The sequence below is a fragment of the Sciurus vulgaris genome (assembly GCF_902686455.1).
Source record: "Sciurus vulgaris genome assembly, chromosome: 2".
NCBI lineage: Eukaryota > Metazoa > Chordata > Mammalia > Rodentia > Sciuridae > Sciurus > Sciurus vulgaris.
In genome coordinates, this window is record NC_136462.1 from 34,514,918 (window position 1) to 34,535,759 (window position 20,842).

General features: G+C 44.3%; 1 pseudogene across 1 annotated transcript; it reads left to right on the forward strand.

Moving 5' to 3' along the window:
• The first annotated feature begins 15,321 nt into the window (after nt 1-15,321).
• Nucleotides 15,322-16,884, forward strand: LOC306654306 (solute carrier family 2, facilitated glucose transporter member 3-like; annotated as a pseudogene). Its single transcript has one exon. The product of its transcript is annotated as a solute carrier family 2, facilitated glucose transporter member 3-like (transcript).
• The last annotated feature ends 3,958 nt before the right edge of the window (nt 16,885-20,842 follow it).

A 20,842-nucleotide genomic window follows, 5' to 3' on the forward strand; every position in this document is an offset into this window, starting at 1 on the left:
TGTTTCAGTGGAAACTCTTAGTGTTTCCATTGTCTGACTTGAGAGTCTTCAAATTACTCTTCTTAATTAAGTGGCCTGGGTGTTATTTTGACAGAGCCTCAGCCCAGAGATTTTCTTCACCTCTGTGTTTTAGAAGCCAAAAATGAAATGGGTTTAGAGGAAGGGCGGATTGAGGGCCTTGCCGTGTACATCTGAAGGGCAGCCATTCTGCTGGTATAAGTGACAGGCTGGCCACAAGCTAGGCCTGAGTTCCCACATGGTGTTCCTTAGCATCTTGAAGGCCAGCAAGAACTGTTTGCAGAAGTAGCTGCCTGGGTTTCAAGGTGAGTCAAATAACACCTTCTGCCTAAGTACCAGGTGGTGGCTTCACGAACAGACATTTGTCCTCTCAACTAAGACATGCATTCTTGCTGTGGGCCAAGGGCTGGGTGTAGCGAACACGGCAGACGATAAGGCCCTCCCTCAAGGGACTTATGATGGGTCTGGGGGAGACAATAAATTAGTGAACCAACAGTTCAGCAAGGTGATACCAGAGAACGGTAGGTGCAAGGGAGAAAATAATGCCGGGTAAAATGAGAGGCAGTGGAGTGGGGGAGGGAACAGGTCTAGACAGGTGGCCATTTGGAGGTGGTGACATTGGAACTGAGACCTGATCAAACATCACTAAGCTGCTGAGGCTGGCTTTAAACTTGTGATTCTCCTGTCTCCTGATCGAACATCGTCTGTGGTTTGAGTGGCCCCCCAGTGGCCCACGTGTTGGTCTTTAGTGGGATAGTATTGGGAAGTCGTGCATCCTTCAAGAGGTGGGGTCTAGTGGATGGTTTTTGATTATTGGGGGCACTGCCCTCTAAAGGGATTAGGCAGTTTTCCTGTAAGCCCCTTGGGAGTTCTCTGTGGAGTATTATTATACAGGGAACAAGCCTGACCTCAGCCTCTCTCTGCTTCCTGATTCAACATGTGACCGACCATCACTTGTTCCTGCACACACTCCCACTGTGATGTGATACAAAGGGGCTCATCCCATCTTGAACCTTTTCTTGTTTTTGTGTTTTGTGGTACTGGGGATTAAGGGGCACTCTATTACTTCCTTTTTGAGACCGTGTCTTGCTAAGTTGCCCAGGCTGGCCTCGTACTTTCGATTCTCCTACCTTAGCCTCCCAAATTACTGGAATAACAGACATGTGCCACCACATTCAGCTCAATCTTGAACTTTGAACCTCCAAAACTGTGAGCTGGATAAACCTCTTTTCTTCATAAGTAGCCTGCCTCATCACTATATGTCATTATAGCGATGGAGAGCCAACTAATAAAATATCAAATCATGAGCAAATCTGCAAATCTGGGGGAATAAGGTTCCAGATAGGAAAAAGCCAAAGGGAGGAATGATGTGGGAATGAACTTGACTGTTTTAGGAAAATAGGGAAGACTGGAAGACCTTCTCCTGGGATAAATTCCCAGAGTAGGATGATAGGACCAGAAGTTATAGACACATTTATGACTCTTGATATACACTGCAGGATTCCTTTCCAATTATTAACAGTCATCCCTGCGGAGTGGGGTGCAAAAATCCTTTTCCTTTATCAAAAATAAAGGAAAAGAAACTTTAAAGTTTCCGTCTTCTGCATATTTTGAATTTCTTTTTCACCAAGAGCATATATTATTTTTGTAATTTAAAGAGATAGTTGTAGAACATTGGTAATAAGCAGGAATGCTAAATTTCAGCACTTTATTATTCTATGTACTATATATATAAATTCTATCGTATATGAAATGTTTTATAATCAGTTTTTTAATAAAATGTACTAATTCATATGCCACCAGGTAGCTATAAATGTGGCAGCTTTACCACATACTCTTTAACCTTTTTTATTCTCTTTTGGGGGGGGGGCAGGGGAGATGAGGGAGTATTAGAGATTGAACCCAGAAGTGCTATACCACTGAGCTACAATCCAGGCTTTTTTATTTTATTGTAAGACAGGGTCTCACTCAGCTGTTGAGGCTGGCTTTGAACTTGTGATCCTCCTGTCTCAGCCTCCCAAATTGCTGGGATTACAGGCTTGCACCAGCCTGTACTCTGCAAGAATGAGCATACCTGGCTCGTTTTTGCTTCTTTGTTCCAGTTCAGTCACTGTTTTGCTTTAATTTGGATCAAGTCACTTTGGTTGCCATAAGTTTCATTTTTTGTCAAACAGAAAGATCTATCCATCCTCTCCAATTCAGGGAATTAAATAAAATAGTAAATGGGAAGACACCCTGAAATTTTCTGAATTCTATAAAATACAATAGACAAAGAGAATCAGGAAGGGATTTTCATCGAGAATGTTCATGTTTGAAGCCTTCCTTGATTCTTCCATTCACCCTCATCTCTCTGTTTTCTAAATTCCATCTGAAATGTTCTTAAACCTAAGGCTGCATGATTTGATGCTCCCATTGTTCCATGTGCATTAATGGTGACCACTCTGTGACTGTCATTTCCTCCAGAGGAGGGTCAGTGAAGGTATGGAATCTCCATGGCAGAATTTTAACCATTAGTGAGAAGATCAAAGTGACCATTTAGGGAAGAGGGCAGTCTTTCCAGATTCTAAAATTTTAGGAAGTTGGATATGTTGGAAAGAGCTTCAAATTAGACTTTCAGAGAACTAGGACCTAGTCTAGGGATTTCAATTACCAGCTCTGAGCACATTGAGTCTTGTAATCTTCCTGTTATCAGTTTCTTGAGCTGTAGAATGGGGCTATGGATAATTGTCCTGCCCACTTGCTCATGGTGCTTTGGGAATTTGATGAACTAATGTAGCTGAAAAACTTTGGAAATGGCAAGGTTTGTGGACTTATAAGGGCCCGGTGCTGCTACTTAACGACTTCGAGTGTGTCCAGCAGATGTGCACAGGTGTACATGCCCATGAGGGATGCATACACATAATGCTTGCTGGCTGATGATGAAAGAAAGGGATTCTTATTGCTAGCTCTGAATGTCATGGGCAGAACTTGAGCTTTGGTTTAGGTAGATTTGGTTCATCAATTTCCAGTCCTCCTCTGCTGCCCAGCATATAGTAGACTATATGTCTCAGCTCCCTTGAAGATAGACCAGACCTTGGAACCAGTTTTGGACAATGAAATGACAGAAGAAGTTCACTACTAGGTGGAGTGAAACACCCCCACATGATTCTCCAGTCTCTCTCATCCCTGTCAATTGTAGAGGAGGCCTGGTGTTCACACAGGGGCCAAAAGGTCAAAGCAGCCAGGATCGCTGACTCACTGCTTGGAAGGCAGCTGTGTTAAGGGGAGATACACATGAGTTGTGTAAAACTACTGAGATTCTTGGGACTATTTGTTACTGCAGCATGACCTACCTTATCCTGTCTAATACAACCTGAATCTCAGTTTCCCTTCGTCTCAAATAATAGTACCTATTTCACATGGTTTGTAGTAAAGATTTAAGGACGGCATGTGTGCCAAGCTCTTAACTCAGTGTTGGTTCTTGGAAGGAGCTCACTAAATGTTAGAATTTTGCCCTCTTCTAGAAAGATGGTGTATTCCTGTCAAAGGCAGATAAGCCCACCTGGCCAGACCTTTTCATAGGCCTCAGGGACATAGCAATGAGGTCAGTGGTTCCTCGTGGAAGCAGGTACAGAACCCCTATTATGAAGCAGGGATTATAGTTCTGTCTGTCTACACTTCCTATTTTGTTTCATGTAAGTCCTGGGGCAGTAATTTGGGGCTGTTGAGAGAAGTGGTACTGACAGCCAGGGATACCTACCTTCCCTCTGCAACAGGCTGTGGCAACTTTGCTCTCCCCACCCCGCCCACCAACAACTGGCCTTCATTCTGCTGGTGGAAGGGGACTAGAGGATCAAGGGGTGGGCAAGGAAACTTCCTGCCTTATGTACCATGAGCTGTCCCTTCAGTGTCAGGAAGCACAAAATAAACATTTTGGAATATCAGCACTCAGCCTTTGTCCCTGCCTTAATTCTACTAATCAAAACAAAATAATTAAAAAAAAAATCTGAGCCATGAGTACCTTTTATTTTGTTTTATTTTTGTGGTACTGAGGATTGGACCTAGGGTACTTTACCACTGAGCTATATCCCCAGTCCTTTTCATTTTTTATTTTGAGACAGGGTCTTGTTAAATTGCCCAGGCTGACCTTGAACTTGCCAAGGCTGGTCTTGAACTTATGATTCTCCTGCCTCAGCCTCCCAAGTCACTGAAATTACAGTCATGTGCTACTGCACCTGGCTCCTGTTTTATTATTTTATTTTATTTTGTTGTAAGCAAAGCTGGATGAAGTGGAGGCAGTGTTGGGAGAAAACCGTGAACATGAAATGTCAGTGGGGAGAAAAAAGAAACCATATGGAAAAGCAACTTTCCCTTGTTCAGAATGGCCTGTGTTGTCTGAGATATGTTTCCATTTGGGAGTTTCTACAGTCAGGCTGATCCTGTTAGCTGAAGTAGGAAAGCAATTTCTTTTCCTACAGACAGGGAGGAGAGCAACTTAAGAGCCCTTAGGGCGGCATGGTGGCAGATCCCTGTAGGCTCAGCACTCAGGAGGCTGAGGCAGGAGGATCTCTTGAGCTCAGGAGTTAGGGGTCAGCCTGGAAACATAATGAGATCCTGTCTTAACACAAAACAACAACAGCAACAAGAGGCCTCAGACAGGTAAATCAGGATGGTAGCAGCCTTCTCCAGAGGCAGTGAGAGGACTGCTCCCCTGGACACCTTCGCACCGGTGCCTTCCCACGCCTGCACACATCCATCCTAGTTAGGGGGGAGAGGGTGGGATCAGCAGGAGGAGCTTTCAGCCTATCCCAGGAGAGAAAGAAACTCAAACTCATTTTCAAAGTGTAGGGTTGTCTGTCGTGGGCCTGGGCCTGGCCCACAGGAGCCTTGGATAGAGTGGCAAGGGGCTACCCCAGACAGCTCAGGAAATGGGTTTCATTCCCATCCTGCATCTTATGAGAAACAAGCAACTTCTTGCTCAGAGATGGCAAATGCCTCTAGAAATCCATTGTTATCCCTTCTTTGTTCCAAAGCAAACAATTCCTTGGCCTCTGTTCTTGTACCCAGACAAGCTGTGCAGGCATGGAGATGGCAGAGCCTAGCACCTGGACAGGGGTCATGAACTGCTGGGCAAGCTGTGACCAAGGAGCCGGGAAGGGGAGAAGCTGGTTCCATAATGACATTCCAGACTTAGGCATCTAAATAAGCACTTCTAAATAGTCACCTTGGTGGGCCTGGGTTGACTTAAGGTGGAAGCTCCATTGCCTGCCCTCTTCCCCAGCTGGGCTAGTTTATGCTGATGCTTTCATAGGGAGCTGGTCCCACAGATGCTAACAGATGACTTGAACACACACTGGCCACCTCTGGTTCTGTTGTCACTTCCTTTTTACACAGTTGAAAATACCTCAGAAGCCACATTATTCCATTTTATCATAAATCTACACCATCATTTTATTTTCTTTTTGTGTTGTACATAAATATATTTTATTGGCACATTAGAGTTGTACATAATGATGGGATTCGTTGTTACCTATTTGTACACGGACATGATATAACAACACAATTTGGCTAATTTCACTCCCCAGCACTTGTCCCTTCCCTCCCCACTTCCCATCCCCTTGTCCCTATCCTTTACTGATCTCTGATTCTCATGAGATCATCTCCACTTTTCCTTTTTTCCTCTCTAGCTTCCACATATGAGGGAAAACATAGGCCTCTTGACTTTCTGAGTTTGTCTTATTTCACTTACCATGATGGTCTCTAGTACCATCTGTTTTCCTGCAAATGACATAATTTCATTTTTCTTTATGGTTGAGTAAAACTCCATTGTGTATATATACCACATTTTCCTTATCCATTCATCCATTGATGGATGTGTAGTCTGGTTCTATAGTTTGGCTCTTGTGAATTGTGCCGCTGAACATTGGGTATGCGTGTATCACAATAGTGTGGTGACTTCAGTTCTTCAGGATAAATACTAAGGAGTGCACACCACCATTTTGAACAGAAGACTCTGCTGTGCATCTCCTCTTCTCTTTGTACATTCCTTTTTCACTCGAGATAATCTCCTCCTGTTTGCAGGTTTATTTCTGAAATATGTCAGGAAAAGGTGTTTGGACCACACAATTTGATCTGCTGTGGTTTCCAAAATGTTTTGGAGATTGTTTGGGGGAGTGGATAGGTTAGCTTCTTTCTGGTCAGAAACTGGGTAGTTTTATTATGGTAGTAAACATATCCTGTTTTCTATCTTATTTTCTATCTTATTCTTGGTACTAAGGATTAAACCCATTAAACTCTACTACTAAGCTACACACCAGCCCTTTTTATTTTTATTCTGAGACAGGGCCTCACTAAGTTGCTGAGGCTGGCCTTGAACTTGTGATCCTCCTGCCTCTGCTTCCAGAGTCACTGGGATTACAGGCATGTGCCACTGCTCCTGGCCTGTTTCCTGATTTTAGATGATGGAAAGAAAGAAAAAAAAGGAAAGAGGGGGCTGGGGTTGTGGCTCAGTGGGACAGCACTTGCCTAGTATGTATGAGGCACTGGGTTTGACCCTCAGCACCATATAAAAATAACTAAATAAAAGTACTGTGTCCATCTACAACTAACTAAATAAATAAATAAAGGAAAGAAAAGGAAGAAGGAAGAGGAAATAAAGCATTAAAGAAACCAATGACAATTGGTTTCTAAGTTTGTGTGCGCATTAAAGGCAATAATTTTGTAGGAACAGCTTGCATTTGCAAATAATACAAATGCACCTCTGGCCCACCAGGAAGTGGGGACCAACTGTTGCAGCAAACCACCTGCCAGCTACAAGATTATATGTACCCATCTTTTCCATTCTTAGTGTTTGAAAACATGTCAACACATTCACTTATTAACAATTCTCTTTCTTGCTTCTGTGAAGAAACAGGTCAGTGAAGGGACTCAGGAGATTAGACTGCAGAGGGAGATGGGAGGATTTTGAGACACACACCCCCCCCAATACCTTAATCCTTGAGGCTCCTCCTCAGGGCAGCTCTCAGCAGAGACCTGTGAACATGGTGGCCCACATGGAGTTACGGGGAAGGTGGAGAAGGGACTTGAACAAAAGATGTGTGGCAGGGTGTGTCAGGAGGGCCATGAGGTAATGTTCCCAGAGTTCTCTGAGCCTTCTAGTTAAAGGACCTTTTATCCACACGTTATTATCCTGGCCATTACTTGTGTCTGTAATAACAGCCATGACAATGGATGCTGCAAAGGTCAACCCTGGGGCTCCTGTTGCCTAATGCATTCAGTAAGGGCTGGAGGCGGAAATGAGTTGATGAAGTTTGTTGTTGATCCAAACACGTTTCAGCTGGCTGAGGCGGTGGAGGCCTGTGAGAAACCCCAGATGGATTTAATCTCCTCTGGGCCCCAGGCAAGGATGGCAGCTAAAATCTAACTTGAACACATACAAGGTAAGGTATGCAGAGCTCATCTCCACATCTTTTGTGAGAGGCAGGACTCAGGGTGGAGCCCTGAGAGGCAAGGGCCTGCCATTCCAATCAGGCAAAGGTCCTCCTTAGTCACCACTGCACACAGTGTGCCTGATGGCGCAGGGCTCTGGGCTCTCCTCTTGAACACTTGCTGGACCCCCAGAGGTCAGGGCTGCCCTTTTCTGTATGGAGTTGTCTCACGTCCCACCTGCCTTTCCTGGGGAGGATTGTAGCAATCTACCCCTTCATCTCACAAGAGGAAAAGGAGGCCCTTAGAGGTGGAGAGACCTGCCCAAGTTCATCCAACTCCATGGAGGCCGAGCCTCGACCAGGCTTGGCTTCCACTTGGAGGATCTCCACTCTACCTCATCTGCAATCCCCTCACCCAATCTGAGGCAGGCAAATAGCAGCCTCACAGCCCCCAGCTATGGGGGATAGGAAGCCGAGAGACCACCCAGTTCACATTCACCCCAGTTGTGCCTTTCAGCAAATATTTTTTGAACTTATTACATTTCATGTACTGTCATGCATGGGGAGAAGGTTTAGAGGCCGACCTTGGTCACTTAATCCCTCAGAGTTTGACTTCCTCATCTGGAAGAATGTGCCTAACACATATGGAGAGTACACCTTGAAAGGTGGCTGGATGAGATGGGAACCAGGCCCTCCAGAAGCGCATGTCTCTCAGGGGAGCCAAATTCATGAACAAAGACACAGAGTGGGTCTGGACAAAGTGGCTTAGGAGCAGAGGAAGGAGTAACTAACTCTAAGATGTACCACTGTTTGCTCTGCCACTTACCAGCTGGATGACCACAAGCCAGTTCTTCAACTCTCTAGAGGAGCCAGAATTTTCTTAATTATAACATGGCATGAAGTAAGTAGCACATGAACGCAGGGTTATACATTCATGAATTGGAGATAATGAGAAACACTTGACACTCGGTTGGCATCAATGAAATAGATCATTATTTTGGAGGGTAAAGTCAAAGAAATCGCAAAGAGGTGACACTTGAGTTGGGTTTCAAGGGATGAACAGAGCCCACCAGGCAGGGTGGTGCATGCCTGTAATCCCAGCGGCTCAGGAGGCTGAGGCAGAAGTATCTCAAGTTTAAAGCCAGCCTCAGCAATTTAATGAGAAGGATGAGATGTTTAGAGAAGAATAGTAGCTTGGAGGTTCTGGAGCAGGGCTGTGCAACGGAGTGGTAGAGAAGAGATGGGAGCTGGCTGTGGTGGGCTTCATGCCCAATGTAAAAATATTCGGATGATAAGGGCCACGGGGGCCCTGATCAAATAGGCATTTATAAGATAAGCTTCATTAGCACTTTCATGGCTAACTTTTATTTCTGTTTTGTCAAGAATCATATTATAAGTCGTAATACAATGGTGATAAACTTCTGAGTAGCTATCAGAACTCTGCCAGTTGCCAAGTGACAGAAAACCAAAGTCAGATTAGATGTGGCGATTTTAAAGTATGTCTAGGAATTCTTTGATTCTCCTCCCCTCCAGGGAAGGAGCCTGATTCCCATCCCCTTGAGTGGACTCACTTCTAACAAATAAGTGGAGGTGACAATATGTGACTTCAGACTAAGTCCACAGAAGGCACTGAGTCTTCTTCACTTGCCTGTCTTAGCTAGCTCACCTTGGGGAAGTCAGTGCCATGTCATGAGGCCACTCAATCAGCTAAGGAGAGCCATATGGCACGGAGCTGAAGCGGCATTGCCAGCAGCCGCTGTGGCTCAGCCTTCAGAGTCCTTGCTAACATCCAGACTGAAATCATGGAGGACCCTGTGCTGGAAGCATTTGGCTTAGAGTGCTCCCAATCCTTGACCTACAGAAACCGTGAAATGTTTGTTCTTTTACGATGCTAAGTTTTGCAGTTAATAAAGCAGGAATAGATAACGAATACACCGATTTATGCAAAAAGAGAACCATTAGTGCACATAACTGAGAAGTCTTGGATGCAAGAGATCAACGAATGTCACGTGGATTTGGTTTCTCCTCTTTTGTCTTCCTTTGTTGTGGCTTTTTTCACAGTTTTCATGTAATGATTCCTGAAAGTTCCAGGTACATCCTCACTGCTGAAACCTTCCGGGAAAAGGACTGTGTACCTTTCTCGCTGGAGCGCCAGCAAGAGTCTCATTGTGTGTCCTTCGTTCTGACTGGGTCCCATGCCCAGTCCTAAACCCATTGTTGTGCTCTGATTGGTCAGTTGCCAATTGCCCCGCCCTAGTAATTGGGGGAGGGGTCAACTCCACCTGAAGCGCAGGGACTGGGTGGGGAGATGCCTCCCCAGAGGAATATCAAGGCGCGGTTGCCAGGAGGGGGAAATGGTTGCCGGGCAGCGGAACAACAGGTATCTATTATACCCGCATTTGTATTGTACTTTTCAGCGCATGCCTGGGGCACATTATTCCAGCAATCCACTGTGACCTCCTGGCTATTCCTGGAATGCTTTTGCTTCCTCATCTCTTTCAGGTCTTAAGTATCATCCTCCCTGAACATCCATTTTAATAGTGTAATCTCTTTCTACTTCTCAGCATACTATTTCCCTTCTTTGCATTGTTTTTCCTTAGAGCTTAACACAAATTATTTTACTTACTTATTTTCTTTTTAGTCCATCCTATTGAACTGTGAGTAAATGGTGATGCTCACCTGTAACCCCAGGCAACCGGGGAGGCTGAAACAGGAGGATCACAAGTTTGAGGCCAGCCTCAGCAACTTAGGTGGGACCCTGTCTCAAAATAAAATATAAAAAAGTGAAAAAGGCTGCAGGTGTAACTCAGTGGTAGACACCCCTGGGTTCAATCCCCAATACCACCACAAACACACATAGGAAGAAAGAGGAGGAGGAAGAGGAGGAGGAGGAGGAAGAGGAGGAGAAGTTGGGAGAGAAGAGAAAGAATGAAAAGAAAACTAAGCTTCATGGGGCAGGAACTTTGGTTCATTCTGATCCCTACTACATCTTCTGTACCTGAAACCATGCCTGGCACATAGTAGGTACTCAATAAATGATTGAATGAATGGATGTGCACACTCATTCTGTTAAGTAGGTGGGATGAAGGCAACTCTCTGCTAAACATAAGGACCCTGAGACTTGAGAGAAAGATCCTGTTGGCACAAAGATTTAAAAAAGAACTTTTAAAACTCTAGTTGTTAAGTGTTAATGAGAAAACAACAGAGGGGAACTTCATGCATTATAGTATGTTCCCACCAAGTGAAGGTTAAGTGATGCCCTGAAACAGTGGTTCAAATAGAGAAAGTGGCAGGAGACTTGAGTCATCGCTGGCACGCGGTAATGCAAGCATCCAGGATGCAAAAGAACCACCTGCTCCATCAGAGTCAGACCTAAATCGTGCTGGGAGTAGCAATTTAGTTTCAGCAAAAAAGCAACAGTCACATTTAAATTAATGTGGCTAATTTGAATCTTACTGGTTTTATAGTTTCTTTTAAATAGAATTTGTAAGCTTGTTTCAATTTTATTGTTGATGGTAAGCCTAAAATGTTAAGTTTGTACCTAGTTTTGCATTTGTATATATTTAAGGAACATTAAAGTGAAAATTAAGTAACTGTGAGGATTTGTATCCATTATAAAGAAACTTACTTAGTAATCAAGACTGGCAAAACACTTTCCAAAGATTCCAACCCTGTGGTCATTAGAGGTATGAAGGAGGAGTCTGAGAAAGGTATTCTTGGGTGACTGCTCAGAACTTCATAGCCAGGAACTTCAATACCACCTGGTGAGGCCTGCCTCTCACTTTGCAGGCCAGTACACTTGGCCCAGAAACTCCAGTCTTTCCCCCTGACCTTGTCCTGTCTCTCATATTAGAATACCTGTCTCCCAATGCTGTCCCATCATTTCCCTAGGTGTGACTTGGGCAGGCCTCTAGCACTGAGCATCCATGGGAGGCCAGGGGACCCTGTTGCTAAGAGCTCCCCTGTCACCTGTCCCCAGCCTGGAATCGCCTGCAGGCTCCCGAGGGGAGGGGGCTTTCCTCAGGAGGAATTTCCCAGCTGTGATGTGAGCGTTTGCTTTGGTCTTGGGTGGGAGTTAGAGGTAACTGGGGGAGCACTCCCAGCCCTCCCTGGGTCTCAGGCAGGGCAGTGTCAGCATGTCTATCTCTGTCTGCTCTCAGAGATCAGCTCAGTCGGGAAGATTTCTGAGGGTGCTGCTGCTTCAGTATTATTCCTAGAATTTGGGGTAGAAGTATAAACATGATCACTGGGGGAAAAAGAGGGTTCAGATGTTCTATCACCTGAGACCAGAGAATTGGGCACCAAAGAAAATGTCTGCTTACTCCAGGACAGTTGTTTTGCTGTTGTTGTTCAGTATGGGGAACTGATTTCGAGGCCTTGTGCATGCTAGATGAGTGCTCTACCATTGAGCTACATCCCCAATCCTTTTTAAAATTTTAGTTTGAAATACGGTCTTGCTAAGGTGCCCATGCTGGCCTCAAACTTGCGATCCTCCTGCCTTAGCTTCACGAATGGCTGGGACTCTAGGTGGATACCACTGTGTCTGACTTCTGTCAGTCATTTCTTAGAGATCCTGCAAGAGGGAAACTGCTGACTGACCCCTTGTCCCCGACCAACCTCGGGTGGGAGAGGGAGGAGTGGCCACATGGCAAACAGCCCCAGTCAAGCCGAAGCTGGTGGCTGGGAGTCACTTGGCGAAGGCTGCGAGTGGCTGCTGAGGCACACAGGAATGTAATGACTCAACTTCTCCAGCACCCACTTCTTGGGAAGCCCAAGAACTGCAAAATACTTCTGTGGACTATGGCATTATTAGTGATTGAACCCAGGGCCTCCTGTCCTTTATATTTTTTTATTTTGAGACCGGGTATTGCTAAGTTGCTGAGACTGGCTTCCAATTTGGGATCCTTCTGTCTCAGCCTCTGGAGCTGCTAGTTGCTGGGATTATAGGCATGCACCACTGTGCCTGGCTTGCACCTGTGTTTTCACTGCAACCCATCACATGAGGCTGGATGTGGACTTTTCCAAGGGTGGTATTATGCGGGCACTCAGAAAGGTTTGGACTTGGGAGCATTCGAAGTTTTGAATTTTCACATTAGGGATACTCGCCTCATATTCTTGACGAGTATGCTCTTGAACTCTTCGGAAGAACCCATAAGGAGCCTGTTAGCATCACTCAGTGAGGTGAGAGAACTCAGAACACAAGGAGGGAAATCCCCAGATCTGCGGCTAGGAAGCTCATAGTGCTTTTAGTTTCCAGAATCTTGCAGATCCCCTATTTGCCTTTGTTTCCCTGCAGGGCCTGTGTGGTCAATTACACACGGTAGGTCAAGCAGAAGGAACTAGTGAGAGTGAAAATGTCTGCTGCATGTAGGCCCTGGGCTGGCACTCTGCCTCCTTTCTGTCACCTTGCCTGTCTAGTTCATTTTTGCCCTCTCAGACTATACCTGTTGGTGGCTGTTAGATGGTTGAATTCTAGAAAAGGAAGCCCATGGTCTGGGGACCCTGGCTTCAGGAGGACCAGGGCTTTTATGGGGCCTGCATCTTGTCTGGAGCAGAGTGAGTGTGGGGAAGTACCCCCAGAATTCACAGGCATCTCCATGCTTCCTTCTTTCCCAGGGAGATTGGGTCATCCACCCAGAGCGAGATGCTTTCAACAAAAAGCACCTGTGGCTCTCGGAGTGACTCACTGAAGCAGCTGCCCAGAGTGTGGGTGATGGATGAGGCAGGCGTCTGAGCTGCTGCGGAGGAGCAGGGAGTGTGGTGGAGGGTGGGATGGGGTGTTTTTCTCTTCCTTGAGCAGCTCCACAGAAAGGCCCAGCTGGTGGAGGAAGAGACTCGGTGTCCTCACCACTGCCCTGAGGGAGCTTCTTGGGTCTCTGTTCACACCCATTGGTGTGTGTAATGGAAAGAACCCTGCCCACAATCTGGGTTCCTTTGTGATTGCGCCCAGAGAAATCCCAAGAATGGATAATAAAAGGACACTGGGTCTCTGGAAAGAAGGAGTCAGTACTGTTTCCTAGGTAAGTCTTCCTACCATGCCCATTTTCCATCTTACCTTGCTCCATTTTGATTTTACATGTAAACCCAGGGATTTTTTTTTTTTTTTTGCATTATTAGTGATTGAACCCAGGGCCTCCTGCATGCTGGGCAAGTGCTCTACCACTGAGCTATATCCCTAGTTCAAAATAATTTTTTTTTTTTTTTTTTTTTTTTTTTTTTCGAGATGGGTTCTTATTATGTTGCCCAGGCTGGTCTGAATTCATGAACTCAAGTGGTTCTCCTGTCTCAACTTCCTGAGTAGCTGGGATTATAATAGGCACCCTACCACCACACCCAGCTAGATTTTTTTTTTTTAAGAGCTGTTTTTCTTAAAACTTTTTATTGAAAATCATCTAAAATATATTTGCTCCAGGTTTCCACCAAAGGAAATCAAACCAAAACAGTTCTCATCAGGACCAAACAGTCCATCCCAACAATCATGCATTGAAAAGTTATTAAGCATCTACTATTTATGGGGGACAGGACATCATCTGTCTTACTTGCTCTTGTATCTTTTTATTTTTTATTTTTATTTTGGTGGTTCTTGGGGATAGAACTAGGGCCTTTCCCATGTTAGGCAAGCATTCTACCACTGGGCAACAACCCCAGGTCCCTGCTCCTGTGTCTTAACTTTACTTCCATCACAGTGCCAGGCACAGAGCAGTGGCCTGATAAATAGTTGTTCATTCACAAATTTTGTTCATTCATAAAATGACTGAATGAAATTTGGGGAAGTAATAAAATATGCATGTTGTTGTTCCCTCCCTGGAGCAGAGAACAAAGCCACAAATCAATGGCAGCAGGGATGGGCGTTATGTATTCAGATGGCCCAAAAGCATAGTAAAGGATTTAAGCCATAAAAAGAGACCACTATTCACTCACCATAATGGCTCATTTTATGTTTGTTTACTTATTTATTTCTGCTTTAAAGTGACAATACCAGGTGGAAGGAGGATCTAGAGTAATGGAAATCCTCATCCCTTGCTGCTAGGAGAGTAAGTTGTTATAGTCAATTTGAAAAACTGGCAACATTTACTAAAGTAAAACATATGCCTACCCAATGACCCTGGCAACTCCTTTCTTAGGTATATGCTCAAGAGAAATGGATGCATATGTTCATAAAATACACATAAAAATGTTCATAGTAGCTTTATTCATAGCAACTCCAAAATGTAAACTATGCACATGGCCCATCAACTGGAAAATGGATAAATTACTTAGGACATACTGATGCAACTAAACAAACCAGAACAAAACCCACACCAAAAAAAAAAAAAAAAAAAAAAAAAAAAAACAAAACTACTGATGTAAACCACAATGTAAATGAATCTTGTAGGCATTTAATTGAGCTCAAAATCCAGAAACCAAAGTTTACGTATTTATATGAAGTTCAAAAACAAAATAAAAATAATTATTCATGATATGAAGTCAGAATGGTGGATACTTGTGTGATCTGAGAGTCTGGATTGGAAGGGGTTTGAGAACCTGAGGTGCTGGAAATGCTTGGTATTCTGACCTGGGTGGAGGTTACGTGGGTAGAGACATGTACAATTTTACTGAGCTATGTGCTTAAGATCAGTGCACACGAGAGATGCTGTACTGGTGAGAGTGAGTGCCGATCGCTGCTGAAGACCTGAAGAGAACTTGGCTGCCGAGAAGGACATTTTGAAGGTTTTGTTGGCTGGAAGAGGTGTCTCTGGAATTCCATTCCTAGATCTTTCTTCGGGATTTGAAGAAAACTGAATTAGGACCACGGGGACATAGAAGGCGACCCCATCTCTGACCTTTGCTATCTCTGTGGCTACCATTGGCTCTTTTTCCAGTTTGGCTACAACACTGGAGTCATCTGTGCTCCTGAGACTGTCATAAAAGACTTTCTCAACTACACTTTGGAAGAGGGGTTAGAAGACCTTCCCAGTACGACATTGCTCACAAGCCTTTGGTCCTTGTCTGTGGCCATCTTCTCTGTTGGTGGTATGATGGGCTCCTTTTCAGTTGGACTCTTTGTCAACCGCTTTGGCAGGTGCAATTCAATGCTTATTGTCAACCTGTTGGCCATTGCTGGTGGCTGCCTCATGGGGCTCTGCAAGATTGCTGAGTCAGTTGAGATGTTAATCCTGGGTCGCCTGATTATTGGCCTTTTCTGCGGACTCTGCACAGGTTTTGTGCCCATGTACATTGAAGAAGTGTCACTCTCCAATGCACTTTCTGCGGGGTGCCTTTGGCACTCTCAACCAGCTGGGGATCGTCATTGGAATTCTGGTGGCTCAGATCTTTGGTCTGGAATTTATCCTGGGCTCTGAAGAACGGTGGCCTGTGCTGCTGGGCTTAACAATCATTCCAGCTATCCTACAAAGTATAGCCCTTCCATTTTGCTCTGAAAGTCCTAGATTCTTGCTCATTAACAGAAAAGAAGAGGAGAATGCTAAGAGGATCCTCCAACGGTTGTGGGGCATCCAGGATGTGAACCAAGATATTCTGGAGATGAAAGAAGAGAGTGTTAGAATGTCACAAGAAAAGCAAGTCTCTGTGCTGCAGCTCTTTAGATCGTCCAGCTACCAACAGCCCATCCTCATTTCCATCATGCTCTAGCTCTCGCAGCAGTTCTCTGGGATTGATGCTGTGTTCTATTCCTCAACAGTAATCTTCAAGGACGCAGGTGTTGAGGAGCCAATATATGCCACAATTGGAGTGGGTGTGGTTAACACTATTTTCACTGCAGTTTCCCTGTTTCTGGTGGAAAGGGCAGGAAGACGGACTTTACATACGATAGGCCTTGGAGGGATGGCTGCCTGTTCCATCATGATGACTATTTCTTTGTTATTGAAGGATGAGTATAATTCGATGAGCTTTGTCTGTATCACAGCTATCTTGGTCTATGTGGCCTTCTTTGAGATTGGACCAGGCCCCATTCCGTGGTTTATTGTGGCTGAACTCTTTGGACAGGGACCACGCCCAGCTGCCATGGCAGTGGCTGGTTGTTCTAACTGGACCTCCAACTTTTTAGTTGGACTGCTCTTTCCCTCAGCTGCAGTCTATTTGGGAGCCTATGTTTTTCTTGTCTTTGCCACTTTCCTCATTATGTTCCTGATCTTCACCTTCTTCAAAGTCCCTGAGACCCGAGGCAGGACTTTTGAGGATATCACATGGGCCTTTGAAGGGCAGGTTAATGAGTCCAATAGACCTGAAAAAGGTTCCGTGGTGGAGATGAACAGCATCCCACCTATTAAAGAGAACACCACCAATGTCTAGTCAGACCTCCTTCCACCTCCCTCCCAACATAGAAAGCAACCGCTCCCTGAATAGGGAGAGAAACTTCATCAGGATGAACCCAGGACTGCTCCCGAATGCTGCTACTTGATTCCCTTCTCATCCCACACTCCTGAACACTCAGCTGAACCCAGTGCTGGGGTTAGTCAGATCTTCAATGGTTTTTAAATACTTCATTTCTTGGACATTCTCCCCTGTTTAGGAGAGACCAAGTGAAACTACCTTCATTTCAGGAGGGATTGGCTGCTGGCATATGACAACTTTGCCAGCTCTTCTTCCCTTAGGTTCTGAGAATTGCCTCACTGGGGCACATAGGGGTGCAGTTCCCCCAACATCAGACTTGTCAGGAAGCAGATATACATAGAGTGTGGAGGATTGTGGGGAATTTAACAAGAGCACCTTCCTCATTTTCATACAGCTCTGCACAGCAAAGTAACTTGAGTTTTATTTATTTTCTGGTTTTATTGCATAAATATTTATTTTCTTAAGTATAAAGTAATTTTACGAAATAATGAAAACATAAGGAAATAAAGGTTAGAAGGAGGTGTTTAAAGAGAGGTTATAGGGCAAAGAAGATTTGATATTAGAGAGGTTAAGGTACAAGAAGGAAAAATGGAGGAAGAAATGTTTGTTGGTGGAGGGTATGTGAAATGGTGCCTGAAGTCTGCATGTTATCTAATGACAATGTGTTTCAGATGGAAACTTGGTTTAATTTCTCAGAAGAATCATGTGCCTGTATAAAAAAAAAAAAAGCTACTGGTTTCTTTTCGGACTTTTCTTTAAGATTGTAGTTTATAGTATTACTTGAAATCTAATGGTTACTAAGAGGGGTGTTATAGTTAATGGCGGTTGATGCGTTTTAATTTTGGATGGAGTCCAGAGAAGGGAAGGTATTTGCAGAAAGCTTTCTTCCCTTTCCTTAATCCAAACAACCCCTTCTCTTGATAGTGGACTCATGTTTTAAGTAACTCCATTACCTATCTGGTGGCAGAGCCCTCCAAATGAAAAACCTAAAAAAAAGTGGTTCCTAGGGGCTGGGGAGATAGCTCAGTCAGTAGAGTGCTTGCCTTGTAAGCACAAGGCCCTGGGTTTGATCCCCAGCACCCCCCCCCCCAAAAAAAAAAATTGGTTCCTGCTAGATGTTCAGTATTTCTCCATTTTGTTAAGATTTTATATGTTTTAACTTTTTTAAAAGGGATTCAAAGGAAAATGCTTATAGCTAACTTGGAATTTGTAACATCAGCTCTGGGAAAGTTTTTTTTTTTTTTTAATGATTATTATCTAGTTTCAGTATGTTGTTGCTCTAAGGTCATGGCATGCCTGTCTATGTCTGTTACATGTCAAATTACCCTTATTACCATGTTACCCTGATACTATATCAGGTACCCTTAGGGGAGTTGAATCTTTCTGATAGACACATTTGAAATAGTATGAGTAAATGTACAGTGTAGCCCACACTTGAGAATATGAATGTATGTGCACTGTCACTTTGCTCTGGTTGAAAGTAGTTTATTGTTTGTTCCTATAGCCTTCTCTGAATAGATTGTATTAAAACTCATTCCTATGTACATAGGTAACACTGCCTCAGCTGGGTGGAACTTTAGATTCAGGTTCATCTGGCTACCTTTCCTTATTGGAGTTGGGGACAACTTCTACATCTTGAGATTGAGGACGTAGGGCTCAGCCTCAATACACATGGGAGGGACAATGGGAATAGGAAAGAGTGTAAGATCAGGGCATTTGACTTTTGGGGACGTTGGATATGGGGAGAAGGAGGCATTGTTTTGAGAGAAACAAAGGAGGACTTGATTCTAACTGGAGTGTTTCAGAGGGTTATACATGGTGAGATTTACTCCTGCCCCATACAGGTCCTGGACACCTCCACAACCATCTCCTAATTCCCCAGTGCATTTGTAAGTGGAGATTGACCCTGAGGACACACCCTCTCTTCCCTTTTTCATACGTTGCCTGATCCCCCCCCTTTTCCCACGTTGGTGCTTACACGTCAGATCCTTTACCCAAACCGTTTCACATAATAGTATTTTATTCCCCAGTTCTCATCAGTCCCTCTGGTCATTGAACCTTTGGATGCAAACTCACATAGCTATGGAATAGCCTTTTGTTGGAAAAGGGGACTTCTCAGACTTCTTCTGGCTCCTCTGTGAGTTGGCAGTTATGCAGGGTAGAACTTTCCCCACTTTTCAGTGACCAGGTTGTGAATATTTCCATATGGATTTTCTATTAATGTTATTGTGGTTCTTTGTTTTGAAATAAAAATTCTGAATGTACATATGATAAAAAAAAGATTAGTGCATACAATTAATGTACTTTATTGTATGTTATGCCCTAACGTTAAAAAAAAAAAAATGAGTGTTATGAACATACCTTAACATCTCTACAAAAAATTTGAAATTTTTAGTGACCATGTTTCCTGTATAGAAGGTGGTGTCATATCAGGATTAGTATCACCAGTGTCATGTCACTAGTGTGATTCTACTAGTAAGAAGAGGGGTCAGCTCATCCATTCACCAGCTTTGGCCCATTAGGGCCTCCTCCCTTATTGAGAAGACTGAGACCCTTAGCTACATTTCCACCCACTTCCTGACCCTCTTCCTGCATACTGTCCTTACATCCTTCCCATTCTTACTCCTGTCCTCTTTCCTCAGAAGACCAGGGTCTGTCTTCTATTCATGGCCCGTTCAATGGGTATCCCTGAAGCCAACGTGGTCCTGTCTCAAGAACTTCATGCCATCCCTAACTTTCTTTTGCTTACATTCTCAAACCTTTCCTCTCAACTGGATCCTCCTTCTCAGACTATAAACAACTCAAGTTTCTCCAGTTCTAGAAGAAATCCTTTGACTGCAGTCTCCCTTCTAATTACTGCCCATTGCTTTTCACCCCTTCTTTAAAAAAAAAAAAAAAATATTTGTAGATGTAGATGGACACAGTAGCTTTATTTATTTTCATGTGTTGCTGAGGATTGAACCCAGTGCCTCACAAGAGCTAGGCCTGTGTTCCATCACTGAGTTACAACCCCAGCCCCTGTTTTTCCCCTTATATATTTGCTGTCTTCATTTATTCACCCCCTACTTCTTCTTTCTTGCTTGCTTCTCCTCCTCCTCCTTCTTACAAGGATTGCACAAAGGGGTGCTTAACCACTGAACCACATTCCCAGCCCTTTTGGAGACAGGGCCTTGCTAAGTTGCTGAGGCTGGCTTTGAACTTGCAATCCTGCCTCAGCCTTCTGAGCAGCTGTGACCACAGGCATGCACCACCAAGCCCAGCTCTCCTAGTGTTTCTTAAACTCACAGCTTCAGCCACTACTTAGATCTACTAAAATCCCTGGTCTATGGATTTTAGCAGAGTGGCTGAACCTGTCATATCCAAAGAATACTTTTTAGGCCTTACTTACCAGACTTTTCTGATGTAGCTGATACTGCTGGTTCCTCTCACTTTGAAAACTAATTCTCTTGACTTGCTCAACACAATAAGTTTCAGCCTCTCCTTGTTCCTGGATGATCATTTTCCTCTCTGTCTCTTTCAGGGTCTGGTTCTCTCTCCACATATTGCAGGTCAGGGATCTGGCTTGGTTCTCCTCTCATCTCCATGTAGGCATCCTTCATGATTATCTCATGGTGTCAATACCACCCTTGTGCAGATGACTCTCATATCTGTTTCCCTTGAGGTCAGGGTTACGCAGTCAAACTGTTTCCTGGGCAACTGAACCTGAACATTCTAAGGGCACTCCATGTTCGGTGTGTTTAAATTCAATTCAAAATTTGTTCTTAAGCCTTGTCTTCTGCTCTGTCTCAGTTGGTTGTACTTCCGCCATTCCTCAGATCACCCAAACTATAAGCCCCTGGTTAAAGCAGAGTTTCTCAACCTCAGCACTATTGAGATTTGGGGCCAGAAAATTCCCTGTTGCGGGGAGGCTGTTCCATCTATTGTAGGATGTTTAGCAGCATCCCTGACCTCCATCCATCTGATGTCAATAAGAACCCATCTGTTGTGACAATCAAAAATGATTACACATTGAGCCAAGTGCCATGGTGCATACCTGTCATCCCAGCAGCTCGGGAAGCTGAGGCAGAAGGATCTCAAATTCAAAG